Source organism: Miscanthus floridulus, chromosome 10 (assembly GCF_019320115.1).
Source record: "Miscanthus floridulus cultivar M001 chromosome 10, ASM1932011v1, whole genome shotgun sequence".
NCBI classification, from domain to species: domain Eukaryota; kingdom Viridiplantae; phylum Streptophyta; class Magnoliopsida; order Poales; family Poaceae; genus Miscanthus; species Miscanthus floridulus.
Window position 1 is genome coordinate 123,536,047 of NC_089589.1, and position 10,578 is coordinate 123,546,624.

The window sequence follows — 10,578 nt, forward strand, 5'->3', positions numbered from 1 at the left end:
CCCCAAGCTAAACCCACAGAATCTCCATCTAGGAGAGGCCATCGGGCCGCCTGAGCCTATCGAACGGCTCGAGCATCTGCCGGGAGGCGGGTTAAGAAGTTGTGGAGTGCCACCAGAAGGCTATGCCGACCCCATCAGCAAATGATGGACCCAGATTCCACATGAACGTACCCATTAGCGAGCTCATTGAGCACGATACTCGAGCCGTCGAGGCAAGTGTCGCTTACTCAGCCCCTCTGATTGCGAAAATCGAGGACGGGGTAACACGCAAATTACGGCCGACCCCTATCAGACCCTAATAAGGCCCGGGGGCTCGAGCTGCTCAATACAGGGACACAGGTTCGAAAGCCATCCCTTGTCGAGCCCATAGAATCCCATTTGGGGAGTTCTATTAGAAGGCAAGGTGGGGAATAGTGCGACACCATCCAAGGACTTCGCCGACCCTATCACAAAAACCATGGAATGGGATTCCATCTGAACGTTCCGGTCTCCAGTAACACCCGACCCCAGCAAATGCAGGGGGTCGGACCTTACTCGGGGGCTGGTTTAAGGTACGGCTACCTCTCTTCCTCTTTTTGAAACAATCATTACATCAGATTCCCTCCTCGTGTCAAGACTAGCGGCAAGATTCGGGGGAACAGATTGGTAAGACCACAAAAACCAAACGACCAGACGGCTATGGGAAGAAGGTGAAATCAAACAAAATGAAATTACGAAGCAAAATCACGAAATTGCTTCCAGACTCAAAAGTACCGACACTTGTTCACATATTACATATAAATCTTGTTCATTCGACTGACTACTTCCGCGAAGGGAGAACCGCTTCTTTCAATCTGTCCGCCAGGTCCCGCGCAAGAGGTGTCATCGCCTTCTCCATCTCGTCCAGCTCAGGATCTTCATAAACAGGCGTGAAGCCTTGACTCATCACCTTCAAATTGATCTCCCGATCATAATGAGAATGGGCGACAGCAAAGGCTTGGGTGATCCCGGCACGAAAGGCATCTTCCTCAAGTTGGCCCACCCGCGCCGTGATACCTGCGGCACGAGCCGTGAGCGGGCTGGTCTCCACCGGCTCCACCACCTTTAGGGCATCAAGGACCACCCCGACCGCAGCTTGCAGAAGATCGTGCTCATCGCTCTCAGCCTAAAGGGTCCTTCGCACATTGGGCAAGTTCCTTTTCTAGCTTGACAGAGTCGTTCTCGACGCTCAACCTTCGGCTCACCGCGTCACCAAGATCTACCCGGAGGGAGCGGACCACCTCGACGTCCTCATCCACCTTCTGCTGAAGGGTCGTGGCCCTACTCTCGGCCTTCCGCCTGAGATCCCGCTCCGTCTCCAGCTCCTTCAGGACCTCGATAGCCCGCTTACTGGCCTGGGCATCTTTCTCGAGCAGCTCGTCCTGCTCCTTTAGAATCCTGGTGGCCTCTTCCTCTTCCAGCTTCACCCTCGCCGACAGGTCCGCGAACATCCCATGGATCTCCTCCGTGTCCCAACGCATCTCGGCCTCCCGCTCCTGGGCGGCAGCAAGCTACGCGGCCATATCTGCTCACAGCCGGGCCTCCTCAGAGAGGCGATCGCACTCCGCCTTCTGCTCACAGAGGAATCGGGATTTATTCCGACTACGAGCAATGAGAATCTGAAGAAGAAGAAGACCGGTATCAGAAATACGAAAACACAAAAACATGCGAAGAAAGAAGAAAACCAAGCGAATACCTGGGTAGTAGGGATAACGATCTCACGCAGGGCTCCTCTGGCCTGGTCCAGGGCGTCTAGCATGGTCGAGATCCCGACTGTCAAGACCCTCCCGCTCCATGCTCTTGGCATGATCGTCGAGCGAGAAAAGAGCCGACGTCGGATCCTGGGCGGCCATCCACTGGAGCGGCGGCTCCCCCCGCACAGGGGGAGTGGCGGCCTTCCGACAAAGGGGTCGGGGGTGGCTCCCTCCTGATCCTATGCGGCACCACCGCCATGCTCGACGACCCTCTGGCCATGTCCGCCTCCATCCAGCCCGCCTCGTCCGCCATGGCATGGGCCACCGATGGCATCGACTGCGCCACCCCCTTAGACACCATCACATGCAACATCCAGCCCCGCCGGGCTTGGTACGGCCGCGGCCACTTCCACCTAGGTCTCCGGCGACACGGACTGCACTGCGCCCTCAGGCACCACCTCCATCGGCGATACCAGACCCTCAGCCGGCTGTACCACGCCCGCCATGGAAGATGCCGCCTGCTCAGCAACCACCGAGGGCGCGGGCGCCACCACAGGCACCGTCAGATCGGCCAACACGGCTCCAACATCGGCACCACTCCTGCCCAAAATAGGGGCGATGCCGGGCAGCGCCATCCGTCCCACCTGAATGGCGAGGCTCTTCTTGGGCGCCAGCCCCAGGGAGTGACCCGTCTGCAAGAACCTACACAAAGGTAAAAGCCATTAGATCAAAATAGAAAGGGGAAAAGGATGAAAACTGGGGAACCAGCGGCTTACGCTGACGCCTTCGGCCGGTGGAAGCGTGTTGGGGACGGATCCCCAGACCCCTGCCCCGACTCGTTTGGGCAGGACCGTTTTGAGCCTGCCCCCTGCTCTGCGGCAGGGGGACTCATCTCCCTTACCTCATGGGGCACGGCACCAGAGCCGCTCCCCTCCACCGTCTCATGGGGCATGGCACCAGTGCCACTCCCCTCCACCATCACCTCGGGGTCGACGGCGGCAGGCCCGCCTTCCCCCATCCACCGATCCTCGGGCGGCATGCCGTGCGAAGCGGCGGACTCTCTGGCCTCCACCGACCTCACCGACTCGCTTCCCTCCGCGTGGAACGGGAAGGGTCCCTGCACGGACGGGTGGGCACTTGTCAGCATGTCCTCGTCCTCCAGGACACCCCAATCCACATCGACGGCTACCTCATCGTCATCGTCATCATCGTCGTCATCGTCATCACTGCTCACGTCCTCTCCCCGATCCCGTGCTTCCTGCTTCAGTCGTCTCTTCTCCTCCATCTGCTCCCTTGCATTCTGTCCCACTCGGCCACGAGTCAATTCGCCGCCGCCACGGCCTTGTCCTTTGGCAGCGGAACCGGACTGTCTTTGAAGACTAGCCCCCCCCCCCGACTGGTCCCAACGTCGTAAAAGCGAGTATCAAAAAAATGGAGATTCAGGAAAAAGAAAGACCACGGGAGAAGAAGGCTTACGAATTCAAAGAACCTAGGTTCCGACCGCATTGGGGGATGTCCGGGCACCGGATACACAATGTCGAGGACGCCGCCTGCGGAATCCTTTGTCGGCTCCGTCGCCTCCTTAATGCGCTGCGCCACTTCCAAGAAAGGGAGCGCCTCGTCAACAAGCACCGTCCCCTTGAACGACATCCCGGGCATCATCCAATGTAGGGGAAGCGTGCGCGCCATCAGCGGCGCCACCCTCCTCGCATGATAGGCGCCAATAATCCCCGCCCCCTTTACGCCCCGTTCCTTCAGGACTTGGAGGGCGAAAAGAAGGTCAGAAAGGTGTTTCTTATCTTTGAACTAGACGCCCCAAGCCCACGACTCTGGAGCCTCTTCAATAAGGCGCTTGGTGTACCTCGGTAGGGTGGCACTCACATCATCCCTGACATAAAACCACTGCGAGTGCCATCCCTTGTTAGAGGTCGCCAGATGCATGAACGGGTAACCCCTCGACTGGGTATGGCGCAGATGAACGCTGGCACATCCCATCGGCACATTCACCTCCTTCCCCCCGATCCGCCTCTTCGACAAACTGACGGTGAAGAAGTGTCGCCACAGATCAAAATGGGGATCGATCCCCAGGAAACCCTCACACAGGGCAACAAAACGCCGCCATATGTTGAACCCCATTGGGAGTTAGATGCTACAAGCTCCACCTCATAATAATCTAGCAAGCCCCTGAAGGAATCCATGTGCGGTACGGCAAATCCCTACTCATGGAAGATGGCGAAAGACATGACATACCCTTCGGGCGGCGTCGGCTCATCCTCGTCACCAGGCAGCAGCCACTCCTAGATGGCGGACAGTGGACGGAGAAGGCCATAGCGGACGAGGCCCTCCAACGCCGAGAGGTTGATGCCAGATCTACCCCACAACTCCATTGAAGCGATTGGGGAGAAAGGTGGGTGCGAGCTCGACGGCGGATACGAGGCGGGCGCAAGCTGAACGGTGGCTGCAACATGAATGCAAGCCGGTCGACGGTGGCGGTGCGGGTGCAGGAGGCTAAGGCGACTAGCGACGGAGGGTCCAGACAAGAAGGTGAGAAGGCAGAATACAGGACCCTGGGGGCGAACCCCGTGGTTTTATAGGGGCGACGGATGCGAGAAGGGCAACCGTCCGCCTCAATCTCTGGGCCTGCCACGCGCACCACCGTGTCATGTCGCGGGACACACGCGCCCGCAGTCCCTATCCTCTCCCACCAAAAATCACGGTGGACGGTTCGCCTTCCCCAGGCGAATCCGGACTCTCTACCCACCTGGGAAACATAGGGCACAAAGACTTTTTTCTCTTTGGCCCACCTAGGGCCCAGAAGCTCGGCGGCCGGCCCAACTGAGGATGGGTCCGCGAACGATCTGAAATCAAGGGCGCAAGTATTACTGGGATCTCAGTCCACGGTCAAGCCCCAGTTAGGTCAGCCCTGAATGAGATCCCCACGAACGGGATAGCACGACCCCCTCGAAAAAATATCCAATTGACGAAAAACTAAGTCCTTCAGCCTTACCCGCGAAGGGTCCGATACAACCCCCCGGGCGACCCTACTCGAATCACCTGGGGGCTTGGGGGCTACACCCATCGGTGCGCTCACGCGCAGCCTCCGGTAAAGTAACTCCGACGAAATCGAGAACACCCCCAGGCGATTCTATCCAAATCACCCAGAGGCTCGGGGCTACTTTCGGGGACCTAATACTGGGGTTACCCCAGGAGGTGGAACCAATAACCATCGAACGTTAAAAACTTCTGGACGGACAAGGGCGCCGCTACGTTCCTTGCCCGAATGACAGAAGTTTGGTTCCATCTCGCCAGACGCCTTTAGGCTAGCCCCGCCTCGCCCGAGGGCTAAGGCTAGTCCTCCGCCTCACCCGACGTCTTTAGGTCAGCCTCGCCTCGCCCGAGGGCTAAGGGCTGGCCTCCGTTCCGCCCGACGCCTTCGGGACAGCTCCGCCTCGCCCAAGGGTTGAGGGATAGACTCCGCCCCGCCGACCCCCGAGGGGTGGGATCGGTCACGCCCAAGGGATAAGGACTGGACTCTGTCTCGTCCGACGACCAAGGACGAACCTCGCCCCGTTCGATGTCCAAAGACTGGTTTCATCTTACTTGATAACTTCTCCTTCGTTCCCTCATGATGATGGGTACAGAGCAAGAAAAGACGTTCGGGTCAACCACGGCTTCAAGGACCATACCCTATGCCCTTGGTAGGAAAGGTACTGCCAGGGAACGACTGGACGGGTGCTTTAGACCCTTCCGGGCGCCGCAGAGCCCAAAAGGTATTGCAGGCGCGTGCTCCTCACCCTGTAGAGTTGTAGGCACCGCCTTCAGCTCTGGGACACGGAACCCAACGAAGATATACGACAACCACTACACTCCAGAAAAGGATTTGTGATCTCCACGAAGGACGGACATGCCGTCACCACGTTATGGACCCAAGGGAGCAGCGCCCGCTTCCCAACCCCTCGGGTCCACCCAATCAAAGGACCTTGCCCACAGCGCTACTCCAGACCCTGACCCCGCGTCCCTCCGACAGAGACTCATAGGAGCCAGAAGGCGTGCGGAGCAAGGCTGGGCAAGGTTCATAAGTCAAAACCACTGTACTGCAGCCCATACCCTGCGCAGGGCAGTATTCTGTAAACATCATGACATTCTACAGGGATATCGACAGTATTGTAGGCGCTTATCATCCTTTCACACCCATCAGAATGGGTAACCTGAGCTGGGTAGACGTGAGCCACAAGGCTAGGTGGAGTACGCATCCTAAGTCCTCACCCTTGTAAAGCCGTCCCCTTTATCTATAAAAGGGGATGCGCTTCCTCCAACAAAGGGAGACCGAACAACACAAGACACACACACACAGTCAAGCTGCTACCAAGCTCTTGGCCTCCTTTCGACCCTTCCATCAGAGACTTGGGACCTGTCCCTCTCTCGATCGTTTGTATCCCCTACTATGAACCATTCACGGAGCTAATAACACGAGCAGCAACAAACTGGACGTAGGGATATTCAGCCCGAACCAGTATAAATCTTGTGTCCTTTAGCGCACCATCCGAGCCTAACGCGCATTACTATAAATTTACTTGCCGGTGCTTGTACGAAACACCGACAAAAATCTTTGCCGAGTGCTCAGATCTATAACACTCGGCAAAGATTTTTTTTCTGGAAATAAAACCCCGCCTCCCTCCTCCTTTTCCGCACTGCCTCCCCCCGCACACCGCACCATCCCCCCCTGCACACCGCGCGCCCCTCCCTCCCTCCCCTCCCCGGCGCCCCCTCCCCTCAAATCCCAGCCGACGCCCCTCCCCTCCTCTCCCGGCGCCCCCTCCCCTCACCGGCGCCCCCTCCTCTCCCTTTCTCCGGCCGCCGCCCCTCCCCTCCTCTCACCTTTCTTCCCTGGATCCGGCCTGATCCGGCCGCCACACCGCCCCTCCTCCCCGGATCCGGTGGGGACCCCGCCCCTCCTCCCTGGATCCAGCCGTCGCCCCGCCCCTCCTCTCACCTTTCTTCCTCGGATCCGGCTGGATCCGGTCGCCGCACCGCCCCTCCTCCCCTGATCTGGCGGGGACCCCGCCCCTCCTCTCCCTTTCTCCGGCTTCGTGGTGGTGGGCGCGATGGCCGACCGCGAGGTGGTCGTGGTCGAGGCGGGCCCTAGCTTCGGCACCGGCAGCTCGGGCGTGGTGGCGTGGCGGGCTTGGTGGCGGCGGGAGGCAGCTCGGTGGTGGGCGGCGGCCGGTGGTGCTTGTTTTTTTTTATTTTTTTTTCAAAAAATATTTGCCGAGTGTCCAACAAAAAATACTTGGCAAAAATTCTTTACCGATAAAAATTTTACCGAGTGCCCTTTGCCGAGTGTTACACTCGGCAAAGGGTTTGCAGAATATTTTCGTGCCTTTGCCATGTGGCACAAGGCAAAGATCCTGTTCCCGGTAGTGTTTTGCATGGGTGCAGTCTGACTGGAGTCGGTGACTCGATTCCAGAGTTGAAGTGTTGGCCACAACTCGAGTTTTGGCGCACGAAATTCATCCGGTTCTATGCAGTGACTTGTTAATTGGTTGAATTAAGATTTGAACAGGAGCTTTCGTATGGGCTCTAGGCTTGGGATCTAGTATAGAGATTAATTAATGAACCCTGCTCTCATCAGTCACGTTGCTGCAGCCTGGTTGTATGCAAATCACGAACCAACGGCCAGGTAATGCTGTTGCTGTTGCTGTGCCTGTGTCCACTTCCATGCATGCCCCCGGCAGCCCGACTAGCTAGCTACCAGATGACCTCGCAGCCTTACGCTTATATAGCTAATACTCCAATACTAGGAAACAGCAAAAGTAACAAATGCAAGTGACACAACATGCTAGCTATCACAATTAAAGCTGTGTAAACTATCTAATTCGTCATCTTCATTTTCCTCGATTTTTGGTGGGAAGAGCTCACGTACAGGGTCGGTCTGTGTGTGTGTATCGAGTAGTGACATTCAAATTGTTGGTTGAAGGTATTTCATTTTATTTACAGGAACCGCCTCCAAAAACTATGCATGTATGAAAAATAGCTGCCAACAAAACAAAAAGACTGCCATCCGATCCATCCGACCTGTAGTGGGCCAACGTGCCTGGCAGCAGGCTGGTCCAACACGAAGTTTCCATTATTGCTCTGCAGTGGGCCAAGGGATATGCAAATTCAATTCGGGGGCCCAAATGTCTCTGTGGACTAGATTCCCTCCCAGAAGGCCAACAAAGGTATTTCGGGGGCCCAAATTTGCCAGGTAAAGCAAATTCTCTGTGTGTGTAGTAGTAACATTCAAATCGTTTGTTGAAGTCATATACATATGCATGGAAATAAAGTTGCCAACGAAAGAAAGACAATTCTTGCGAGCGTGCGTAGAACATTCGCATGCTAGTCGGCATTCTCTTAAGATGCAATTGCTCGGACAGGACGACGGCCACGTCCTGAAATTTAATTTGTTGGCCTAGAATGAGACGAAAATTAAGCAGCACGCAGGCTCCTTGATACGTAGTAATTAAAGTGCATCTCAAAGCAATATTAGTGTCAAACAACGGTACACTTATTAGATACAACCAATATGGGACAGACGATCACGGAATCAATCCTTTTGACTTGTTTCCTCGACCTCAAGTCAGCTGACGGTGGCCGCCCCTGATGCCTTTTGACTTGTTATGCGACCAATGGATCAGTCCTCAATAATCAAGAAGCTGCACAGTACAAATATAGTGTGTACAGATTAGCTATCGGCACTAATTGGACACAAAAGAATTAATTCCACACAACTGATATATATGAAACCAAATAAACGTCCCCATGTTTTATGCACTTATTATGTATCGTCTGACTTTCATTGCTTGGACATATATCATCATGGATATTCTGTTCTCTTTTCACAAACACGAATAATGTCTTGTTTGAAATATATAGTTGTTTTACACTATTCTGTCTTCAACAAACGAATATCTTCTTTGAAACAGATTGGTATTGAAATTGTTTAATTTAGGCAATGCTAACTATAACTAATCCATGCGAGAGAGTTGAGCTTCTAAATTACTTTCTTTACTTTTTTTCCTCCTGCAGTAAATTTTGGTCCTACTATTTGTATGCAGCAAGGAAACTAAAGTACTGCACGGTCGAAGAGAATACAAACAAAGAGCATAGTTGTATAACGGAAAACTTGAAGCCTGAAATGAGATATAGTGGAGTTCGTCATGCGAAACTTACTCTAATGTTTATGTGAGCCAGCTTCGCCTTGTTCTCTTCGGATTCACACCACTTCTTCAGATCCTGGTTGCACCTAATCTCTAGCTTCTGAAGCTTGGTGAGTTGCTGTATGCATGGAGGCAACGACTTGATGCTCCTACATCCTTCGATGACAAGGCTTTTTCAAGAGGAGAGGTCGCCCAGCCATTCTGGCAGTGCTGTTATGCCTCGGCACCAAGCCAACGTCAGTGACTCAAGGGAAGTGAGGTGCCGCATGCTTTCCGGCAAGCTCGTCAGATGTCCTTCGATACACAACTCTCGGAGGGCAGGGAAGTGGTGAAATAGCCTTATGCTCTGGCAGGGGTTGATCTCCACGAAGCTTATAGCCAAAGCGAATTTGATGGCTAGCCTAGAGGAAGAGCAGTGATGACTGGTTTTGTCTACCTCCTCCAGTGAAAATTTAACTTGGTTGCTCCAATTTATAACGCACTCACGAAATGTTGGTGGGCATGGTTTCAACCTCAACCTTGGACACCTGTCTATCTTTAGACAGTCTAGCACAGGGAACATGAACTCCTCCACACCATCCTCAACTGAGTATGTTGTGTTCCACTCCTCCAAGCCTTCCATATCTCTGACTTCGAAAGTTGACAATCTACGGAATGCTCCTTTGCCACCACAAAATTCCCTGTCCATTCTTTTAATGGCAGGCAAATTCAGGAGCGACAGCTTTTCTAGGTGCGGCAACTGCTTAAGTGGTGGCAGGTTTCTACACGTGGGCAGATCACGCAGTTCAATAGAAACAAGGTTTATGAGGTGACGAGAAATGCACATAAGCCAGCTTGGAAATCTTGTACTGCTGTAACCTTGGAGGCACATGCTCTTCAAACCTGTTGGTGGCACTAGTTGTTCCAACAAATCTTTGTCCTCCAAAATTTGAACCGCACGCTTGGTCGACCAAGCCAATGCTAACACCGAGAGATAATTTTTGTTTGACAGCATAACTTTAGTTGCTTCTTCTAGAGACCTTACTTTTTCAAGACAACATATTCTTAACTCACTAACATGGATGCCCTTGAGCAGACGAAGATTGCTGCAACCATTGACATGATCAGCACCAACCTCGAAGACTGGTAATGTTTGTGCATAATATGCCGGCAGTGAACTGGCCTGATCCTGCAGTGCATCCGAGCAACCATCCAGCACTAGAGACCTCAGCCCAAAGTGTACGTATACTCTCTGGTAGGGACTTAAGCTGAGAACAATAAGAAAGATCCAGCGTACGCAATCTTTTGAGGTTACCAATACTTTCTGTAAGACATGCAAGATTTAAATTACAAGATAGGTCCAGGTGCTCCAGATTGGTAAGGGTAGCAATAAAGTCACCGCATCTCAGCTGGTAGCACTGCCTTAACCTCAAGTACTTGAGATTATTGGTGAGGATTCGCAAATCTTCTAATAAACCTTCAGGCTGACTACCCCCTAAATGTGAAATATCCAGGTGTCGGAGTGAGGTTAGGCCACGCAGACATGCCAGTGACCCTCTCCGCATGCGCCAGCAGCCTGACAAATTTAGTTGCCACAAACTTTGGAGATTCATCAGTGACTCCGGTAGTTCTCTGATTTGTTCACAGTCTGACATATATAAATGTTGTATACCAACTAGGCTGCCAAT